The following is a 22,174-nucleotide window of genomic DNA, read 5'->3' as shown; positions in this document are numbered from 1 at the left end:
ATGAATTGCATAATGGGCTGGGTTGGAAGGGACCACAGTGGGTCATCTGGCCCAACCTCCCTGCTTAAGCAGGGACATTCTAAAGCACATGGATTGTGTCTCTAGTGACAGGGCTCCAACTAGACCCCATGCCAATGATAACAAAATCCATCCCAGCTGTGAAAAGTGTGAAGCTACTTCTGCAGAAATAATAGTTTTGCCACAGCTGGTATAATCAAAGTCTATTTGTTTTTTTCAAAAGGACATACCAGCTAATCAACAAATTAGGAATGTAGCCAAGAACTCTGATCAAAGATGAGGGCAGTACCACTAAAGAAAAAAAAGTGTGGAAAGGGTCTTTTTCCTCACTGACCCCATTTCTTGAAGTAATGGATAAGGGCATTATGTAAAGCATTTCACAAATTGATCCAGAACATAGCAGCTTGGTTCTTCCCACAAACTGATCTTTGAAAGTCCTATCATACTAAAAAAATGTATGTTTTAACTCTGGTTTAGATTCCTATTGATGCAAAGCAGATGCAATATGTTTGATACCTTTCACTTCCTTATCAGAAATCATTTCACATGCTCATAGTAACTGTGCACAGTTGACCTCTAGTGCATAGAGGATTTTCTTCCCATGTCATTTGCAACCAAAAAACTCCTATGGACAAATTTTACTCTGTTGCTTTTTGCCCTCTAAATGGCTCCCTGTTTCTTTTTGCCAGACCAACAAAGTCTTCAGCTTCTTCTATACTATCTTCTAACCTTATCTGTGTTCACAACACCCCTCAGCCTCATACCAGCAACAAAATACATTAGCACACCTTAACTTTTGGTCTCAAGATCATTAGTGCAAATAAGACTGGTCCCCAAATTTCATTCTTCCTCCTATCAAGTCATGGTCTATGGCAGTTAAAAAAGGAAGACAATTATGATTTGGTGAGGGAGATTGGCCTATTCTACCATCCTACCATTTTCGCATGTAAGTTCCAGCTATAAAATCAGTTCCTTCTGTCTCTCAGTGTCTTCGCATGCTGAAACCATGAAGAAAAGAGGAGACTGGCCACAGCACACCAGGCAAATATTGTAAACCTCAGAGTGCCTTCTTGTTCCAGAGCTGTAAATGAATGTAATCATGCTTGTTCATGTGCATAAATGTGCTGGACTACACAGAATACTTTTCACTGGCCAGTGGATTCCAGTATGTGTATCTGAAATGGCAGTGGATAAAGAACTGTTTTTCCTAGTAGTGTCCACACTTCTTCTCAAGCTTTTTGAAGAGTAAGCTTTTTTTTAAAATCGTAGATAGAGGTCCAAGCCCTTGTGCAGCTTCAAGTTTCTACTTGCAAATGGATATTTTGCAGATTACATGCATGTAACTGCACTATGTTGTAGGAACATAATATAAGAGGGGGAAAAACCTGCTTTTTGTAGACTCAAGATTAATAATATGCATCCCGCTCAACCAACTTCAATATATGGAGACACCCATTATCAAATTGATTTGTAATCAAATGATGAGTGTCAAGAGGTTTTGTTTAACACAGACAATAAATACCACAGGCATGTTATGAGTTTATTCAAGCCTTGGAAGTAGTATCTCACAGCTGTTGTCCCACCAGGAATACCTACATTCCATGAAACGCCTAACACATGGCATATTTAAAAAACATCCTGGGTTCATTATATAATAAAGTCTGATTTTATTTTTTGTTTATTATTTTTTAATCCCCAGCCTTTTTCTATAAAAGCAGAAATGTGTCTCATATCAAATCAAGGGTTTTCTGTATGTCTGGGCTGGAGTGTAAATAGGTCCCAATTTTTTCTGAAAAGCTGTCTCTTATTGAACTCCTCTGTGCATTTTTCTGCAATTCTACCCCAGCACAAGCTAGCCAAGGTCATCCAAGGTCAATTGTTGAAGGAACAGCCTTTAAGGTAAACTTGCCTAGTAGAGAAAGCAGTACTGGTAATTCTAGTTGGGATAGACCTTTTTTTGACATGGTACTGATAGACTGAGTTAATCAGGGCAGTGAGAAAAGTCAATGAACTTAGAGGACTCAGAATATTTGGAAAACAGGGAAGGTTTGGTCATTTGTGGTAATAAAAATGCCCTGGGTGTGTAGGGGGGGCAGTGGTGATTTAGTGTGAGCAATAACATACTTCCTGCCCCATGATCCTAGCAGTGCTGCACAGCTCATAACCTCTCATGAGTCACTACCTCCATTCTAGTGCATTTGCTTTTCCAGTAAAGCTCCCAGGTCTGTCCTGAAACTGCTGTGCAGCAATGCAGAGAGCTATGAGCAGAGTTGCCACATACCACATCAGCAGCTATGCCCCAGCAAAAGATAACATGGTCTCTGCATGCTCCCTCCAGCCTGTCAGCACTCAAATACAATTTGTGCTGGTATGGGGTGAAAAGTAATAACAAAATGTGGGATGTTATGAGAAACACATTAGCCCTTTTATGTTGAAAGTCTAATACAGTATGTATTTTAAATTATAAAACCATTCCATCATGTATATAGTCTCTCTTTCTCTCTACTTCTGCTGCTATTCAGTTTAGTCTAAATCATGAAAATCTGAAATAATATTCTTGTTTACTGCTGCCTTTTCCTCCCTCCCCTCCCACCCCCATTTTTCTAAGCTACTTGAAAACATTGTTACCCAGCCCTCGAGGTGAAACTACTCAGAGAACTTCAAGGTTATGAAATGCAAAAGCTTGGCTTTTATTTGTTTCACAGTCAGCGAAAGCAGTGCACAGGATGAAAACCTCTGTTGTGCAGCTCTGCTAACACATAAAGGAAGATTTAATTGAGTTTAAAATGCAAGAGTATTTTTACATAATTAGGAAAAACAAAACCCCCCACAACAATGTTGAACAAATAGTGATGCTTTTTACATAAATACAGTAGAAAGTTTAAAAAAAAAAGGCAAAGAAAACACTCAATGGCCAAAGCAGATGAAAAACATTCAGGGGGTTACTGCTATGTTTGATAGAAAAGCAAAATCATTGGTGAGAATTAAGTACTCACGGCAGAGAGGAAGAAATATTTGAAGTTATCAAAGAGAAAAGACTTGATGTCAAAAGAAAGAGGAATCTTGCTATAAAGGACGGTTAAAGCTTTTGCTGTGGAATGATCAGAATTTTGAAAAGTCACCCAAAACTGGTAGAGAACAAACTAGGGAGTTCAAGAGCCAATAGATGTACAAAAAATTAAAAATAATAATAATTATAATAAAAAGGAATAATTGATAGGATCTGAGCCATAGATAGAATTTTTTTAGAGAGCTGAACTTAGAGATCTGAGGTGCTTTGTCTTGAATTGCTTGTTAAGTCATTAAGACTCCCACTTTCCTTTAGAAAGGAAACTTGTAACAGTTAGCTCAGACATTGCAGAAGAGACTAAAATAAAAACTCAGTTTTTCCCTTTGCCTGGGTTGTGCCTGAAAAACAATACATATTTATGTGTGCAGAGTTGTCAACACGTTACACAGCACTTGTAAGTGCTATCCATATTCAGCGATACGGTTGCACAATTATAAAGCACACGTGCTTGCCTCTCTCTTGGAGATGTACAATAGGAAGCTGTTTGAAATACTGCCACAGCTATTGCACCCAAGTGCATTTTTATGCAGCCCTCTTTGTCAGCAATTTGTCCTTGTGCTCTAATAGTGACAACAATTAGGTGCACTGAGGTGTGCCAGAAGTTATACACCTCCAGACAAACTGGAGATGGAGCCAGAGCCTGTGGGGCCTGATCCCCACAAAACACATACAAGGTGACCTTGGCTTCTGTGGGGAGGGCTGGGGCACTCAGCTCTCTGAGGGCTGGAAAAACATTAGGCACTTGCAATGCCCACAGGCAATCCTGTTGCAGACTTATTACTGGCAATTGCCACCTTACGGCCCAACTTCCTCCAGGGACGCTGCTTTTGGTCCCCAGGCGTGAGCTGCCTCTGCCTTAGCTGCAGAAGCTGCTGGCAGCACAAACTGCTCCTGGGGAGCACAGCCCTCCTCCAGAGGCAGCTGCCAGGGACTCCCATGGCACAGGTAGGAATTGATAAAGACCTGTTTGGGGCGGATGTTCCGGCTGCTGTGCTTAGACCCGGGTGCAGAACATGAACTGCCCCAGACGGCTGAGTTTGTGTCTGGACATAGTAAAAATCAAAGCACAAGCTGCTGTGACAGTCAAACTTATGACAGGGATGATATAAAATGGCTGCCAGCAATTGCAGAGGATTGGACTGGAGCCAGGATACATTAAAATATTTGTAGTAGCCCAAGAAAAAAAGCAAACTGTCTTCCAGAGGATGGAAAGGGGCTGTGTATTTATGATTGCGTATGTTGTGGTAAATGTGTGGGTTCATTTTTAGTGAAATCATGTACTTCCATCATTTCCTTGACGGCTTGATTTTGGGAGGATTTCCTGATAATTTGTGCCAAATGAAATTTCCTTTAGTTATCTTCCTTCTGTATCTTCTGATAACTTGCCCTGTTTTCTAGCTCCAGTCATGGCTGATGAAACTAGATTAAGCTTCCAAAATTACATTGCAGTGAATCAAAGCTAGAGAAAATAGCAAGGAAGAATTAAATATTGTCCCTGTGCTGTGCTTCAGCCCAGCTGAATCCAAATCACTGGAAAAGCAGACTTCTCAGAAAGCCATTCTTAGGCTGGGTGGGGGAAATGCCATCTTCCCAACAGGTAGTGGTTTTGGTCAGAGTGGAAAGAAGAAGTCTATTTTGAGGCAGTCTGTTTTCCTTACATTCCCAAATAGACGGAAGAGGGAAGCCTTGAAAAGCACTGGAAAGTCTCTCGCATAACTGCCAGCCCAGAAAGGCTTGGGAGAGGAACCACACTTGAGCCGTTCTATGGGAAATACAGAAAAATGCCATGGAGGTGAAGAAAAGAGCTCAGACTTCACCTAGTTAATTCTAACCAGATTTGGATTGTGTTTATGTCTAGCAAGGAAATTAGTTTTCTGACATTAAACCACTGGGCTGGTCCTAGTTGATTCAGAAAACACTGCCATGGCTAAACCTTTCCATCCATATGGTCCTACGCAATGCCTTGTGGAGACTGCTAATGAGCTCTAGGGGAATTAACTCAATCACCAGAAGCACCATCACCACCTCGGGACTATTATCCTCAGAGCAGCCAGCCTCAGCCTTCCTGGCAAAAAAAGGTCTTTTCCTTCTGCTGTTTGGTGCAGGCTCAGAGCGTGCCCAAGACATCCCTTTATCATTGCCTTAGGCTGCAACACAATCCTGAACTTTCTGTGTGCATTGCTATAGGGATAAGTTTTTCTGTCCATGCTCTTACCCAACAAACTTCTAGGCAGACCTAGATAGGAGTGATGGGAAGCTGTACTTCCCCTGGAAAGCCATGGCATAACTTTGCCTACAGGTTGCTGCTTGGTGCCAGCCCAGCCTGGTGTGACCATCAAACAGATGTATGCAGACAATCTGGAGCTTAAGGTTACTGAACCGATGTTAACACCCATTGTCAGTGCTATTTTTGGATCCTGTCCATGTGGCTATTATTGGCTTAAGGATTTAGATTAAGCACTTTAAAATACCCTTGGGAAACAGTAGAGAGAGGTTAGCAGAGAAATCAATTGCTGAAGGGGATGTGAAATCTTTACTTCTGGTGGCACTTAAGAATAGGCTGCATGAATGCCTTTCAAGGCTAATTTAGGTGTAGTGGGTTCAGTCTAGATGACCTCTTGAGATGCCATAACAAGTAAGCCATTGGCAAACATTTCTTTGGAAGAGCAGCGGCCGACTTTGGCTAAGCCAACACACTCAGTCAGGGCCTAAGCAATAAGCTGGTTACATCTGTCAGTCTGAAAACTCCTCACAGGTACATGGAGAGGCTGTGAGGCATTTTTGCCTGCTCCTGGCCAGCCACCTCCCCTCAGGGCACCAGCGTGGGCATGAGGAAATGGCAGAGTCAAGGGATCTGAGGAGGATTATCCCAACATTGCTTCAGCTCCCTAGACAGCTTTGTCTGAGCAGGAAAGTTCCACATGTTCTGAAAGGTTTAAAAATGGTTTTTCTCCGTCTGATGATAGTTAACTGCTGTGCAATGGTATCGTGTGAGGGATGTCTGAGGTGTCTCTGCCTATCTGGGCTGTCTTTGGTCTGTGGTTAAGTTTAGACAGGATGATGCCCAGCAACTATCTGAAGCCTTAAACTCCATTTTCTCTAAATTTTACACTCCTATCAGGAAATAAATCCCTCTTTGATTGGGGGTAGAATTGAAAAGCTGGCAGGTCACTGTCTTCATTGCTGTGTCTGCAGATACAAATTCACTCAGTTACTGCCTAACTGTGAGTGACACAGAGGGCATCACAGGCCAGAGCCCAGTTCAAAAGTGAAAGAATCACATAACTCATGGTAAGAGTGACAATAGGGACAATCTCACTGCTGATATGGCTCAGAGAAGATAGAGGGGACAGAGTGGCAAATACTTGCTTTATCTTGGCTGCAATACTGATAAGGCCTTCCTGTAGCTCCTTTCCTACATAACTGCATTATTCACTTAATACTGACCACTGTTTAGCTAACATCACTCTTTCTGCTTTTCCTAATGAAGGAAAACATTTTTGCTTTCATTATCTTATGACCAACAGAGTTAACAAGCCTGTTCAACTGCAGTAAACCCTCTTTCTGTGTTGTGGGGCATCTAGCACAGCTTTTGGCAGTGACAGCAACAGCAATGGTTCTCCATATGGCCAAGCCTTCCTTGCCACCTGTACTGTAGGAGCGCATTTGTCTGACATAGCATCCTGGTGATCTTTCAGCAAAAATACAGTCACATCACACCGTGTCCAGGTTTGGTTTGGCTCATCAACAACCAGCTGTTTCCAAACAGTTTCTCTTCATCCAGAGCCAGACTGGACTTCATAAAAGTGCTCTTAGTAAAAGCAAATAAAAAATGCTTTATAAAATGTTTAGTGCGTATCTCATGTACTCCTGATTAACTACCAGGTAAAAGGATCCTTAGAACCATTCAGTTACTGTTTCCTATTGTCCTATGACAGAAGCTACAGATGGTTTATGTACATTTGTTGCTTTATTGAATGGATTTGATGTATTTCTAGAAAAGAGCAGATAGAAAAGTCTTGATTTGAGCTTTCCTGCAATTCCAGTTTTTTCACAACTGGGATTCTGATCCATACTTAGCTCAAGTGTCTTCAACTATGAAGTGTTCTTAGATCAGTTGGGCATCTTAGAAATTGTTATTCACTAATTTCTTCTTTTCCAGTCCATTCCACTTCTATCAATGTACTGAGTCAATTTCCACTCCACTAACTTCACAAGAGAAATAACACTCATGAGCAAGCTCATAGCTTGCTCCAAATTGGGAGCAAAGTGGGACAATAGAATAACACTGCACTTGCATGGGATGGATGGCAGAAGAGAAGCTGACTGTGAAGAGGTAAATTTAGACAGGCACAGTTCTTTAAAATAACATTTGGAAATTAAACTATATTTGGTTTAATGCACTTTTAAAAGAAATTGAGAGAAACCAACAGTAGCATGCAAGGAATATGAGGAAAGAAGAGAGTTTCAGGACTGAACAGGTCAAAGAAAATGAAGAAAAGTGGTGTCAGTAGTGACCATTTACATACATAATTTTTTTTTTATGACAACACATCCTGGTGGATCACAGCACTTCAAAAAGCTTGAAATGCTTAAAAGTTTTATATATTTCCCATGACCTAGCTTACAGTGGATCTGAAACTAATGTTCCTCATGCCAACGCACCACAATGCAGTTTGGCAGTATGAAACACTATTACAAGTGAAAGCAGCAGTTGGTGAAGTGTAACAGCTGCTCAGATATTCTACTTGAAGATTCATGATTAACTCTTCTACATTAAAGAGATTGCTGAAGTTTGATGGTTTTATTGCTGTATCTCTTGCATCTTTTCAAATCCAGCAAGGCTGGTGGAAAATATGTGAGTTTGAAGAGTGCAATATGTCTCTAGGAAATTAGAACCCATTTCTCTTCCAGGTTTCCCTTCCCTCAAATTTGTGCTATGTTTTGCCTTATCAAAAAAAGGGGACAGTGATCATTATCCTATTCCTTCTTGTCAGGCCAGATCTATGCTGATCATTAATTCAGAATTTTGGGGCAAGAAACTCATGTAAAATCCCTTAGAATCTTTTTCTTTGATTCAGACTCAAAACTAAAGAAAAATCAATTTATATGAAGAGAGGAAATTAAGAGATCTCCTGCAGCACATGGATGGATTGTGCATTTTTGGAGTAATGTTTGCAGGTATTTGGAGGGGGTTTATGCTTTCTGTTTGCTTATTTGAATATTAGCTTTAATATTTGACAGTTTTATGTTTTCTTAGGGTGACCTGGTCTCAAATTTATCTCAGAAAGTCTCAGATGCAGGAAACACCTCAGAAAATTTCCCACTTGTAAATGTTGTAGTGACAAATATGTTATAAACTTCACTACGTGGGGATGTTAATCAGGCAGAACTTTTGCATGCCTAAATTCCTCCTCATTTCTGATACAAATGAAACAGCTCTTCTCCTCAGTTAGCCTCTCAACACTTTTTACTCCCACCAAGCTTTTATTGTCATTCTTCTCTCTTCAACATGATACACATACTTAGCCCAGCTTGGTAGCATTTCTGTCAGATTGTGAAAAGTCTGACAGCATCTTTGGCTTTCCTAATTGAGCCAAAAAAACCCAGCATGCTAGGTATTTCTCAGAGTAGAGGATTTTCTCTGCTTCCGGGATTAGACCACACCAGTCTCAGCAGCCACAAATTGTATCTGCAATTGGTATGTAAAAATCTATCATGGAAAGCTGCATGCTGGAGTAGTTTGTGTCTCCATATGCCATATGTTTAAGTGAAAGAGTGTGACAATCACAGCAGCACACTGTCCAGAAGTCATAAGCAGTTAACAAAATGCAACATGATTGTTGGCAGGCCTGCTGGTCTGGGTCATGCAGCCAAAGCTGAATTTATAAAACACGGTAAACAGGATGGCAAGACAGGAAAGGCAGTTGGCATGTGAAACCATGCAGCAGCCTGACAGGAATGCTCTGAAACTGCCTCCCAGTTTCCAGGGTTTCATATCACCATTTCTTTCTGCCTGTCTGGCCCAGATGAGGACTTATCTACCTGTCCTTCCACAAGAGCATAGCTCTTGAAAAGTAAGTTTAAAATGAGTACGCCAAAGTTTTACTCAGCAAGGTAATCTCCCGCATCGGAGGGTCATCAAGGTTGTTGCAGTTAGACTTCTGTGCTAGAAGTAAGCTCAATTGTTTCACAGTAGAGAGAAAAAGGGGTTTACAGTCACTTAGAACCACTTCCCAATTAGGAGTGCTGGGCCATGTTTTCATGTGTGGCACATGGTGGCACAGACACGTAGCTGCACTGTCCTCCATCCTGTCCATGCTGTGCTGCCCCTGCAGAAGAGACGGTCTGTCTTCTTATGCTGGGCAAAATGTGCATTTGATGGGGCTCTGATCTCTGCCAAACAAAAAAAGAAAAAGGAGCGGATTGGGTGTTTTATGCGGGAAGGAGGGAGTTGTTTGCACTCAGGCAGCAATTATACCCTGAAATCCAGAGGCTGACGGTTGCTGCTCCAGGGCAGCCGACTGCTTCCTGCAGCTGGCTGCTTAATACTGCAAAGGTGATGAAACCTGAAGGGAGCCACTGAATAGGTGGTAATTATGACTGACACAATGACGGCTTGTGCAGACATGTAACTGTGAAACAAAACACTGCAGTTAGCTAACAAGAGATCAGTATAAGTTTTTTCACTGGCACTGTGTCTCCTGTCTGACACTTCTGAAATTGGAGGAAAAAAAAGCATTGTGAGCTTCAACATACAGAGACAGAATAGGCCAGACAAGCTGAGGGTGGAAAGCCAACATCTGTCCCTTTCAGGATGATTATAGCAGATTCTGTTTTCATGTTGATTTCTGAAAGCCTGTTTTTCTTACTTTCAGTTTTTTCTTTCATAAACATCTCTTTTGGGTTGTGTCCCTGTGATATGGTTGACTACACTGCACCTCCATCTCTCTCAAGCACAGAATCGTTTGAATAGTTTCAAATAACTATAACAGGGCATTTGTGGATCCAATTCCATGGTAACTTATTATTCTCTTTCCTATTTTTTATGTTGGGGACAGATAGGCTTTCTTGAGTTATAAAATCATGCTTTTATACAGATGGCAAAGGAAAGGACACTGGGACATCCTGTTCAATCAGCACATCTTTGGAACTTCCTGGAGTGTTAATGGACAAAAAAAGTCGTTTCCCTGCCCAGTGAGAATATCTGAGATAAATCAGAAATCTTCTAGGTTTCTATAATAATAGTTGTAGCTAGGAAACAGGAGAATAAGGACTCAAATTCCTTACTAACAGCATAAGCACTGATCTGTACACCTTCTTTCTTTCCCCTTCTTTGAAGTGGAACATGAAAATGCCCTGGCACAAGACCTGCTTTTAATCCCATATGAAACTAGCATCCCAAGTTCACAGCTGAGATGGGAATTAGGCAGAGGAGGAACCTGTACCAGATGAGAGCCTTAAGATCATGCATGCTAAGGACGGCAGAAGAAATTATTTCTGCCACCCCAGGGTGAAAAAGAGACAAAAAATTCCACTCTGTTGTTGGAAATCTTATGCAGTGGAAGTTTTTTCAGAAGTAGTATAATTCCACAAAAGATGTCCATCTCAATCGATCTATACTTTTTAGTGAAAAACTTTTTTTCTGAAAATTTTCAGCTGTTTGCTGATTCTGCCAACAGTGGATTTTCTATCCATGGAAACTCAATGGTGTGGTCTCCACTAATATACTCTTCTGGAATTACCCAGTTTATAAACCCATTACATCCCCTTTTCATCTTTGGAGATTTTACTGTACAGGAAAGTGGAAAGTCTTTGCTTCACCCAGCAGCCATGCTATTCCTTGGGAAGAACCTCCTGATCCCCACATGCACCAGTCACAATTCAGGCAAAAACACCCTGGCAAACACTCCAGGAAACAGATAAAAATCATTGATTTTACTTATGGCCTTTGCAGAAGGATTTTATCTCTTTCTGTCCCACACGTGAAATTTTTCTATGATGTCAAAACAACTGTGTAGCTTGAGGACCATACATTTTAATCTCTGCTTAAAGAGACTGTGATGCAAAGTTAGCATAATGTAGCTTACACAAAAGTGAATGGAAAATACTTCATTTTTATGCAAGTACAGATTATTATTCAGTGGCCAGTGGTTTTGTCTATGCAGTTTGTCTTTTTTTCAGGAGACACACACATGTTCCAGATTTTGGGCTAATAACTATAGGGACAAACTATTTGAAGAAAAACTGCAATCCAATTTATATTTCTTCAATTATTTCACTGTGTTGAAACAATATGATTCATGCACCTTTGTTTCTGAGGCCAGAGAGTGGCCTATGGAAAGCAGCTGTTGTATAAATAAACATATAGAGTTATGTTTGTGTCGCTCCCGGGTGGCATATACCAGCTTTGGTTACCAGCCATTTATTTCTCCTACAGTGCAAAACTCTGAACACTGAGAATTAACCAAAAGCAGGTTTTCTTTTCCTGGATTTTAACAGAGAAAAAAACAGTGAGTGTGCCTTTAGGGCTGCTTTCTAAATTCTACTTTGGATTCAGTTCTTACCTAGATGTTGTTTAAATGCATTAGGCTGTCACTCCATCTACTCTAGCATGCTGTCTTGGGCAGTGGACAGTGCTTTCCCAGAGGAGCTTTACATGCCTGAAGGAGAAAGGGATGGTAGGAAAATAGCAAGGTGTATGATCAGTAAGAAGAAAGACACACATCTGAAGTTATTTCCTCTTACTCACAGCTCTCCTTACATCACCCGGAGCAAATGATAAAATAGCAGGTGCATGGAGTGCAGCCCCACGACACACAGATCACTGGAAATGCAGTGCCATGAGGGAGATGTTGGGATATGTCTGCATAATTGTATCAGAACTATGGAGTAAGCCTGCACATTTGAAAAGGCAGGAAAATCTGCTGTTCTAGATTGTCCTTCACTGTGCCTAAGAGAATCAAGGAACGGTGATATTAGGAGCTTTAGCTCTGTCTCAGAGAATCCAGGTCTGAGGCCTACTTTCTGTCATCCAGTGATAGCCATGGCTACAGTGCCCGTGCAATCAGTACCACACATTCCACGGTACAAACAACGAGAGATTTACAGGGAAATTGAGGTGTGAAGGGCCCCCCAGAGGCCTGTGCTTGTCCTCTGATCAAAGTAGGGCCAATTTCAAATGGTTAAGGTAACGTTAAAAATTAGGCAATCACCTGTGTCCTGTCTCATACAGTGAACAAGTCACCAGAAACCAACCTTAGCATGCTTGGGGAGGGCTAGGAGGGTCAACATGGAACACCATGGGGACCACGGGTCTACAGTGACAGATGACACAGACTGGACATAAAAATATGAAACAGCTTAATGAGTTTAAGTATCACTCACAGTGGCATCTCCAAATGGGAAGGAGAGGAAACATGACCATCACAGAAGTTGTACAGAAAACATTAAAAAAAACTAAAGTGGATTTTCCTTTTTTTTTTTTTTTTAATTTCTGTACATTTCAGATGGATTTTGATTGCATTATCAAATCCTTCATTATAATCATCTGGGCTTGAATTTCTTGAGTTTCTTTCTTTTATTGTTACATAACCCTAAAAATTCCAGACTATGGGGGGTTTATATGTATAATCTGCAGAGATGAAGTGTCAGGGTTCACAAATTAATCACCAGAAGTTAGTGACATGTGAAACTGGGCAGGTAATCCTAACAGGCCCCCAGGAGGGTGTCTAAGGAGACACTTTGTAGAAATCTGTGCTGACTTTCTATAAAAAGAGTGCAGTGTAGTTAATTTTAACCACATATTATGCCTAATTAACTCATTATGCAAATATGAACATAATGAGCTGCTATCATCCAAGGGCCCAAAAATCCAACAACCGTGTTCTGAAAGGTCACATCCTAAACCTTTAATACAGAGAGTGAGAGAAAAGGAAAAAGAGTCAGGAGAATGAATAAAGCTCAAATAAAGGGCTTTACTTCTGGAAAGAACAACAGCAGGAGCTTTTCAAAACACAACCACTTACCTTTTTAAAGAAAATAAATATGTAGTCTGTTCTGACTCTACAGCTGTGCTTGTTCTGTCTCTTTTTCCCACACCTACTCATCTCCTTTCATCTTTCTCCTCCAGTCCTCTCTTTCAACGTTTTCAGTGTGCTTTTTTGTTCCTCTTTCTGGGGCAGCTGAAGCCCTGAAGACCTTGAAAGAAGTATGACGGAGAGCTGTAGAGCAAAGAGGGATCAGAGTTGCAGAAAGCAGAGGTGGGCTGCCAGCACATAGGGGTACAATAAGAATGGAAGTGGGGAGGGTTGTTTGGGGCTTCTCCCTTGCAAGAACTTACCAAAAAGCAAGGTCTTACTAGGAGGGAAAAAAAAAAAAAAAAAAAGCAGTCTGACTTCCACTGCTTTAATCCCAGCAAGAAAGTACTAGAGCATTGAAAGTTGATCACAACAATGCCAGCTCATCAGTCCAGTGAATGCATTGGAAAATCATGTCCAGCAAACAAAAATTATTTCCCTAAATGGGCACACAAGCACATCTCCCACTCAATTTTAGTGGGGAGGGTCGTCCTTGTTTTTACAGACATAGGGCACTGTGACCTCTGCTTTTTTTCCTTGGGGTTGAACCACCAGCTAAAAACATCCAGTCCTTTCTGCTTGTCATTTCTTCCTCTTGCTTTGAGGAATGAGAACCAGGATGGTCAGTCCAGATGTGTGATATCCAGAAGTTCTTAAGTGGGCACCAAACCCTGCTACCAGCCTTATTTAGCTGCCTTGGGCACCAGTGAGCAGCCCTTCAAGTCCTTTATTCCACAGCCCCTTCCAGCTTTGGCACTGTTCAGTGTTTCCCGTGCAATATTTCCAGTTACCTTACGCATTTCGCCCCAAACCTCTCAAGTGTGTAATTTATGTTGGGTATCCTACTTACTCTGCAGCCTTACCAGAATAGTGGTGATAATGTTTTATCTGTCCAAGGAAGCTTGCCTGGCATCATATACCATCCAAACAAGATTTTGAATTGTATTTCCATTGGAGAAGATACCATCACACTTTTGACCTACTTTCAGATACAGGCCCAAGTCTTATCAGCCAGATCCATCTGTGATTCCTGCTCCTGTTTCTCTGTATATTTATGTTCATATGCTCCCTCTGCATTCCTCAGAGCACAATAAATCCTGCCTGCCAACCCCTTCGTCACCTCTGCCACAAAAAGAATTGCTTCAAGGTCAAGCAGTTCCCTTGTAATGTGCAGTTTAACCTGATTTGTGGAGGCAAAGCTTTGAAATTTTTAAAATAAGGCTAAGGTAAAGTAAAACTTGCAAATGAAACTCTGACGGTAAGCTGGAGTATTTCCCTCTCCAAAGAGTTCGAGCAGAGGGCACTGTGCCATCTGAAGCCATAGGAGCTGGAATTATGTTATTTATGCACAGAAGATGTGCATCAAGTAGAAAAGAAAGCAAATGCTGTAAACAGAAAGTGATCAAACTCCCATACATGAGCAGGAGAGACACTGCAGGAAAAAGTCTTTCCCACTTTGTCTGGAAATTCACACCAGTGAATATCAGCAGTAAAGCACTTTTCAAAACTGCCTTTGAAAAAACTAAAAGGACAAATTTGGAGTGGAAACCTTAAAATTATCAATACAAGTAATTTCAGGATACAAAAATGTTCTGTAATGCTTTGTCAGTTTTCACCTGGTTTTGGCTACCATGCAAGCGGTGCTCCACTGATGAGAGATTGGCTATTTTTTTGAGACAGTAACAGTAGAGATTTGAAACAAAATATTAATATGGGTTTTTAAGATGTGGAGGTAAAAGACAAATGCAATCACCTAGGCAGTGTATGCACATTGACCTTCTGTACTTCATTGCCAAGGGTGGATGCTTTATGCCTAAATTAACAGTGTGGTAAACATGTGAAGTGTGGTAGCCTCTGTGGTAAATAACTACTAATATGTAATCCTACAGCGCTGGTCAGTAAGATTTTAATAGTACTACAGATTTAAAAAATAGTATAAAATTAGAATGGTTACAAAATCCAAATAGTCAAAACCCTTTGGGCTGACCTCCTACAGCCTTGGGAATAGCTTAAAAATATACATATATATATATATATATATATATATATATATATAATAATTTTTTTGTATTCTGCAGACACTCCTTTTGAACACCAGAAGAGTCTAATTTTCAGCTTTCCTCTGTACAATGAAAAACCTCTTTTTTTAATAGAAGGTGCAATTTTCAGGTACTTACCTGACTCCAGGAGTCAGTCTTTAAAAAGCAAATAAATTTCCAAAGATCATGAGAAAGGGCATAAGCACACATCAGGAATAAGCTGAAAAGACTTCTTGAAAAGGTTTATATTCCAGCAAGTTCCACTTAGCTCTGGCTAAATGGATTAAAAACTGTCAGTCAACTAAAAATCTAGTAACAGATGCCCATACTGTACATATATATTATTTTTTAATTTTATTTTAATTAATAGTTCCAATGATAAATAACAGATTACACTATTTATAGAAAACTGCTATTACAAGAATATCAGATTGTGCTATTACACCCTCACATGCATACAGTTTTCTATATGGAAATTTGATAATGACAAGAATTGTTGCTTTTAGAGATTTGGGAATAGCGAAAAAGACATGGACTTTTTGTGTTGTTGTTGCCAAAAAACAAACAAACAAAAAAGCCCTACCTATCTATTTCATTTTTCTTTTTAATTAATATGGAACATAAGGACATTTCTTAAACAAGAAGCAGAATATAGAGTCTGAGGAGAGACCATGGGAAGAAAAAAAACCAAAAAAAAGCAAAACACATGTGAAGATTGTACTAAACTCTTTTTTCTTTACTGCTTTTTATTTCTTCCTTGCAAACAAAAAGCATTTGAAACTTTGCAGAAGTAAAAAAGAGACAAATCCAGGTAATTTTCAAATTTTCAGATTTTCTGCCCTTCCTCGCACATTTCACAAAATGTAGCATGGTATTTACCAATATGATAAAAAAGCACCTAAAACTAACATTGCACTGTGTTAGGAAAACTGCCCAGAAGAGCTGGTATCGAAATATCATGTAAAATTCATGTGGTAAGAAAAATTCCATTCAGACTGAGTCACAGAGCCTCATGCTGTATTTGTAAAATTCTCAAACATGATATGAGAGCATTATTGCCTTCAGGCTTGTTATTTCATCCCCTGGACACACAGAGAAGCATATCATCCTTTCATAGGATTGATCAGCAAATATCCTCCAGAGCAGTTAGATAAGAAGGCATTCCCTTCTGCTAGCTGTAGGTTTTTGCTGTGTTGCATTTATTACTGTGGTGTGAAAATCTCCCACTGAGTGCAATACCTTTAAACACTTCTCTGGGTTTTTTTGTTGTTGGGAGGCATTTTGCCAAGTGGTGTGTTGTGTTATTTACCTTGGAAAAGAATTGTTGCGGCATAATTTATTTTGGTCTGGGCAGAAATTAGCTATGGAAGAAGTTCTGAGACCTGTTTTCTCATTACCAGCAGGTCTTCCATCTGCTTAATTAGAAGTGCAAATATTTGGAAATCTGAAATCCTGCAGCAATGTCTCAGATAGCATTTCTTTGTTGCAAGATCTGAAAAGTGATCACTGATAATTGTTGATTGTGCTCTGTGTGACTGTAATTACATGGCATTGATCTGCTGTTCAGACACCACAGTGATGAGCTTAATACAAGAACCTAAATAGACTAGATACAATTAGACCAATAATCACCGAGAAGAGGTAGTTTAAAAGGGCAGAGGGAAATCACAAAAAAATGTGAATGACTGAAAGGAAAAAAACAAAACAAAACAAAACCACAAAAAACCTGCTGAATATTTTATCCAGCAAAGTCTGTTCAGCCATTTAAGCTGCTGATCAAATACCAGTTACCTCTTTTTGTGATTTAAAAAAAAAAAAAAAAAAAAAAAAAAGACTATTGAATCCTTGCCTGCCTGGAAAAATAAAGAGACTGCAGCAAACCCTCTCTGAACTAGGCAAGCATCAGGCTCTCTGCAGGCATGGGCAGCTGGCCAGACACCTCAAGGATTGTCCCTAAATACCAGGGGACTACCAGATCAGCCGGCTAGGGAGGTGAGAAAGCAAGAGACAAATGTGAGAAGGGAGAATTCATTACCACAAGAATGTCTGCTTGGCACTGTATAAAGTACTTTCACATTAGCATTTAGCACACCAGCCACACAGCTGTAAAAGGGTAGAAACCTGAGAAGGAAATGAGATAAAAGGGGAATATTGCTTCTAAAGTGGGCTGTGAACTTTCTTGCTCTAATTGATCTCTTACCATCCCACGCAAAGAAAAGCAAGTGGCACGTTCTGCAGATGGATCATTACTGGCTCATACACAGGAAAACCTTTCTACCCCTCCCCACAACTGCTGAAAATTGGGTTCACTCACAGGCCAGCACAGGCATACCTACTCTTGTTTTCAGGGAAAGAGGACACCAGTGCTGATGGCATGGTGACAAAATAGCCACCTGGCATGTGGGCTAGCCACATGGCTAATGCCTCCGCATCTTCCTCTCATATTGTGCCATAAGGGAAGGAACAACTTTAGCTCAGCTGATGAGGAAGAAAAGCTTTTTTATCCAAATGCTTTCTCCAGAATCATCAGATCAGTGTGTCCAAACACCCAAACCCAATGCAAACCAGTATCTGGCCCTCAAGAGTCTCAGAAACTTCCCCAATTATTCACGGTAAGAGTAAAGGAATGGATGAAGGAGACCAGAGGTGCACAGGAATGATGCAGCTGTGGCTGCAAAGGCTTTTGCAGACAAGGACATTAAGAAGGCATAGGCTGAGGAAAGGGAGGTTACACTTCTGTCAGAGGAGATGAAATGGCTGGAAAAATAAACAACCTTTCAGGCGGGAGGCTTTTTGCATCACTCCTGAGAAATGTTGAAGGAGTATTTTATCCCTGCATTGGCAAAGTGCTACAAAACAAAATGGTCAGGAATTTGGACTTGGTGCCAGAAATGCTGATTTAGCTCCCTTCTGAGAAGCTGTCCCACTAGAGAAGGATACAAAACTTCATGGATCTATGTGGAGGCAGATGAAGGCCAGGGAAGGCAGCATCACTCCAGTCAGATCACAAAAGCAGGCTCTGTGGAGCTTTTTTGTCAAATCAAAAGCATACCCACTTTCTGCAATTTAAATTCACAAACAACTTAAAAGAATTGTTCGGTAAATAATTTCACATAACAAGTGAAACTGAGAAAACAGCAATCTGTTTTAGAGTAATTTGTGAAGAGTTAAGAGGAAAATTTTGTTGAATAAATTATCCATTATAAATTATTCTCCCACCTGCGATTCCAACCATCCTGCTTCAGTTTCTCCTGTTACTTTCTGCCTGTTCTAAAGCACAGGGAATATTCAACTTTCATGTGCTCAACAGTAGGCAGAATACAAAACTGTATAAATAATACAAACTCAGCTCATATTTTGTTCAGTTCTCAGTGGCTTTTTACTCCCCATTCCAACATTTTGCTTTTTTTTTTTTTTTTGGTCAGGTTTAAATTCACGACCTCTGTCTCAGCACATATGTTATAAAGTAGGGAAAAGAGTATAATGAAGAATAAGAATTAATAGATCCTAACACTGACAACATGCAGCACTTTTCATTTGTAGATTCTCAGTGATTTGCAAAGGCAGATGCATTTTATTATGCCCAGCTTCACAGATGGAGAATCTAAGGCACTGCACATATGTATATAACAAAATCTTCCACTCACTTCAAATCCACCTCATTTTTGCCCAGGGAGGTTAATGGTGTGAGAAAGGTGACAGCTCTGCCGTCGTGCAGAGCTCAGGGCACAGGCAGCTGGGGTAGCTCTGAACAGGCAGCACCAGAGCCGTGTCAACCTGCTGCTGCACCTGTGCTTGTTAGAAGCACCACTAATTAGCTTGACACAGCAACATGCTGCCATGCCTATATTGCTTCCAGGACCCAATTAGTATCTCTGCGAGGTACAGCACTAGATGATGTAGACACACAGCCTGTTCAGAGCTGCTCTGATACCGCCAGCCAGGATCAGCATTCATGGCCAGGCATGCCCAAGGTAGGCCATCAGTAAGGCCACGTAGATCCTGAGCCTCCCAACATTTGCTCTTGAGTTCAACTCACTGCATCATGAAGTTTTTTCCACCTCAAATGCAGGATACAGCACATAGAAAAGTACTCCTTTATTTTTTTTTTAAACTCAAACAATAATCATAATCTCTGCAAATATACCCCACAAGGCAATGTGTTTGCTGTGGATGGGTTTACACACTTCACTTCAGTCACTTAATTTATCCCAAGTGTACCTTAGTAATCTGCAGTGAGCTGATATGGAAATATGTCAGTTGAACCCAGCAAGCATAAAATCCCCTTTTCCTGCCACCTTTTCATTGTGCAGTGAAAAAACAGGTTTCTATGGCTCTTTGGGAAAAGGATTCTGCAAGATGTACCTGCGTGAATCATACTCTCTGCTAAGAAACATTACATCAGCATTACCTGAAGAGCCAAGTTTGAGATGAGGCCATGGATGTTCACTGATTATGAACTGGAGATGCTCTTGGGATTTTATCAATGGGGTTTGCCTACCCTCACTTCTTGCTTTTTGTGTGGTGTCCCTGGAACAAATACTCTCATGACCAGAACTGATTCCAGCCTTCAGAAGAACATGGACTACAGTCACTCCAACTTCTTCAGGAGTAAAGTCACTAATTCTCTAGCTTGCAGATGCCTAAAGCTGGGTTTGTTTCAGGGCAGGCAATCCACACAGACTCCATGGGCCACTAAGGCCATGTTACAGAAGTGAAATTTGCCAGGGCAGAGTCATGGAAATCCATTTTTTCTTTTCTTCTAACTACCCAGACACAGGTGAGGGCCAGCTTTTGATTCCCCAAGCTGCTGATCTTTACTATGGTCTAGAAGAGGCTTGGGACAACCCAAGGATTACACCAGACAGAGATGGCTGGGGGCTGTGTTGCACCCCAAATGGCAGTGGGAATTTCAGCTTCATTGTCCTCTATGGTCTGCTATCCCCTTCAGCTTCCATGGAGGAGAGGCCCTGTGTTACCCATGTGATGGAGGTCTCATGCAAGATCAGCTCTTGAGCTGCTCAGGATCTGTGGTTTTCACTTACCTCTCTTCATTACCTCTCCATTTAGACTTCCAGAGCGAGCTGGTGCTCTGGGTGGCTGTTGTCTAAGGAACTATATATGAAACATTTAAATAAAAATCTTAGAATCATAAAATGGCTCGGGTTGGAAGAGATGTTAAAGATCATTTTGTTCCCAGATGTGGGCAAGAACAATTTCTAATAATGCTCCATCCAACCTGGACATGAATACTTCCAGAGATGGGGCATCCACAGCTTCTCCAGGCAACTTGTGACAGTGCCTCACCACCCTCACAGTAAAGAACTTCTTCCTAATATCTAATCAGATATGTTTTCTTCTCTTTAAATTGTCTTTTTGGGGAGAAAAACAAAACCAAAAAACAAAACAACCAGGACTTAAAAGAGACCCTGGTACTTATTCAGTGTTCTAGCCTTGCCAATGGTCATATGCAAACCAGTGAAATCAGTGGGGGAATGCACACATGGAAATAAGCACATCTGCAATACTGGCCAGATCAGGCCTCTCCAGGACTGAGAGACTGTCTCTATTTTCTCATGACAAGTATGGAATCTTATAAGTCATTTCTGATAGAGAAAATAAGTTTTCAAGTAATAAGATTGAAAATGCACTTCTCTATCATTTTCAGGCTAAAAATTAAAAGTGAACTCACACTAACATTGTGTTGTCAATTTGGCTTCGTAACGTGTTTTTACTATTTACAAAAGCCTTTTCTCTTCACCTTTTGGAAATCTTCTCTTGATTCCATTTCCTTTTCTAATTACAGTCCCATTTCCTTAGTAAGTCCTTGAAAAAGCTTCCCCCATGCTGCTAATCATCTCTCCAGTTATAATCTTCAAAATTATGTTCCGTTCAGTTTTCAATTTGGCAGTGTCCAAAGACAGATCTCCATGTGGTTAACAACCTTTTATTTGCTGCCAGTTACAACTGAGGTTTTTGCTTCTACTCTTTTGGGGCTTCACTGATGTGCTTGATGCTGTCTAAAACATCCTTCTTCAGCACACTTTTGTTAGGCAGGTGTTTGCTTTATTATAGACTCCTGAGTTTTCATTTTTTGCTGGGTGCAAATTCATCCTATAGAATCCTATAATCCAGTCTTCTCTCTTTATTTCCTTCATATTTCTTCAAGGCAAAAAGAGTATTTTATTTTCAACTTAACACAACTACAAGAAAATCCTTTTCAAGACTGAAATTTCTGCTGAAAATTAGGGTAGCAACACTAAAATTAACTAAACTGCTCTGACTTAATCTGTATAGGTCTCTGGTCCTGTTAATATCATATGGAGGCACTCACCTTCCTGATGCATTTAGAATGAGAATTACTGTGTAGTCGCCCCTAGGATGTCAGGGATTGGTGCCAGGGCTATCTCCTGAGCAGTTCTTGTTGCTGGATTGCTTTCTTCAAGCCCATGAATAGAACCAGAAGCCTCTAGCAGATCTCTAGGTAGGTATCCTCCAGGGTGGCAGGGTACCTACCAGGTAGGTGTGACACAAAACACATAGTGACTAGTGAGTCCCACAGAAATTGCCTGTAGCTTTAAAGAGAAATGTTGGGCCGCAGTTGTAATAGGAAGGGGCAGAGCTTTTGGCAAATGGATATCTAGGAACAGAATTTCTCCCTTTCTCCCACCTCACCAAGTTGTAATTTTAAGTAGCATTTCTTTGCCCAGACGGTTTTTAAGTACCTGTTTCAGAGATATAGGTAAAAAGAAAAGAAAAGAAAAGAAAAGAAAAGAAAAGAAAAGAAAAGAAAAGAAAAGAAAAGAAAAGAAAAGAAAAGAAAAGAAAAGAAAAGAAAAGAAAAGAAAAGAAAAGAAAAGAAAAGAAAAGAAAAGAAAAGAAAAGAAAAGAAAAGAAAAGAAAAGAAAAGAAAAGAAAAGAAAAGAAAAGAAAAGAAAAGAAAAGAGGGTCAGAACAGAACATTTACT

General features: G+C 40.5%; 1 long non-coding RNA gene across 1 annotated transcript in view; it reads right to left on the bottom strand.

Annotated features, from left to right (window-relative positions):
* Positions 1 to 21,714, bottom strand: part of LOC113459414 (uncharacterized) — a 181,710-nt gene extending 159,996 nt beyond the window's left edge. The window contains exons 1-3 of the long non-coding RNA XR_003380599.2: positions 21,541 to 21,714; positions 13,117 to 13,311; positions 11,656 to 11,751 (exon numbers count right to left, since the gene is read on the bottom strand). This is a non-coding gene — a long non-coding RNA (uncharacterized LOC113459414). The remainder of the gene's footprint in view (positions 1 to 11,655; positions 11,752 to 13,116; positions 13,312 to 21,540) is intronic.
* Positions 21,715 to 22,174: the final 460 nt, after the last annotated feature.

Source organism: Zonotrichia albicollis, chromosome 3 (assembly GCF_047830755.1).
Source record: "Zonotrichia albicollis isolate bZonAlb1 chromosome 3, bZonAlb1.hap1, whole genome shotgun sequence".
NCBI lineage: Eukaryota > Metazoa > Chordata > Aves > Passeriformes > Passerellidae > Zonotrichia > Zonotrichia albicollis.
This window is presented reverse-complemented; position numbering and strand designations above follow the sequence as displayed.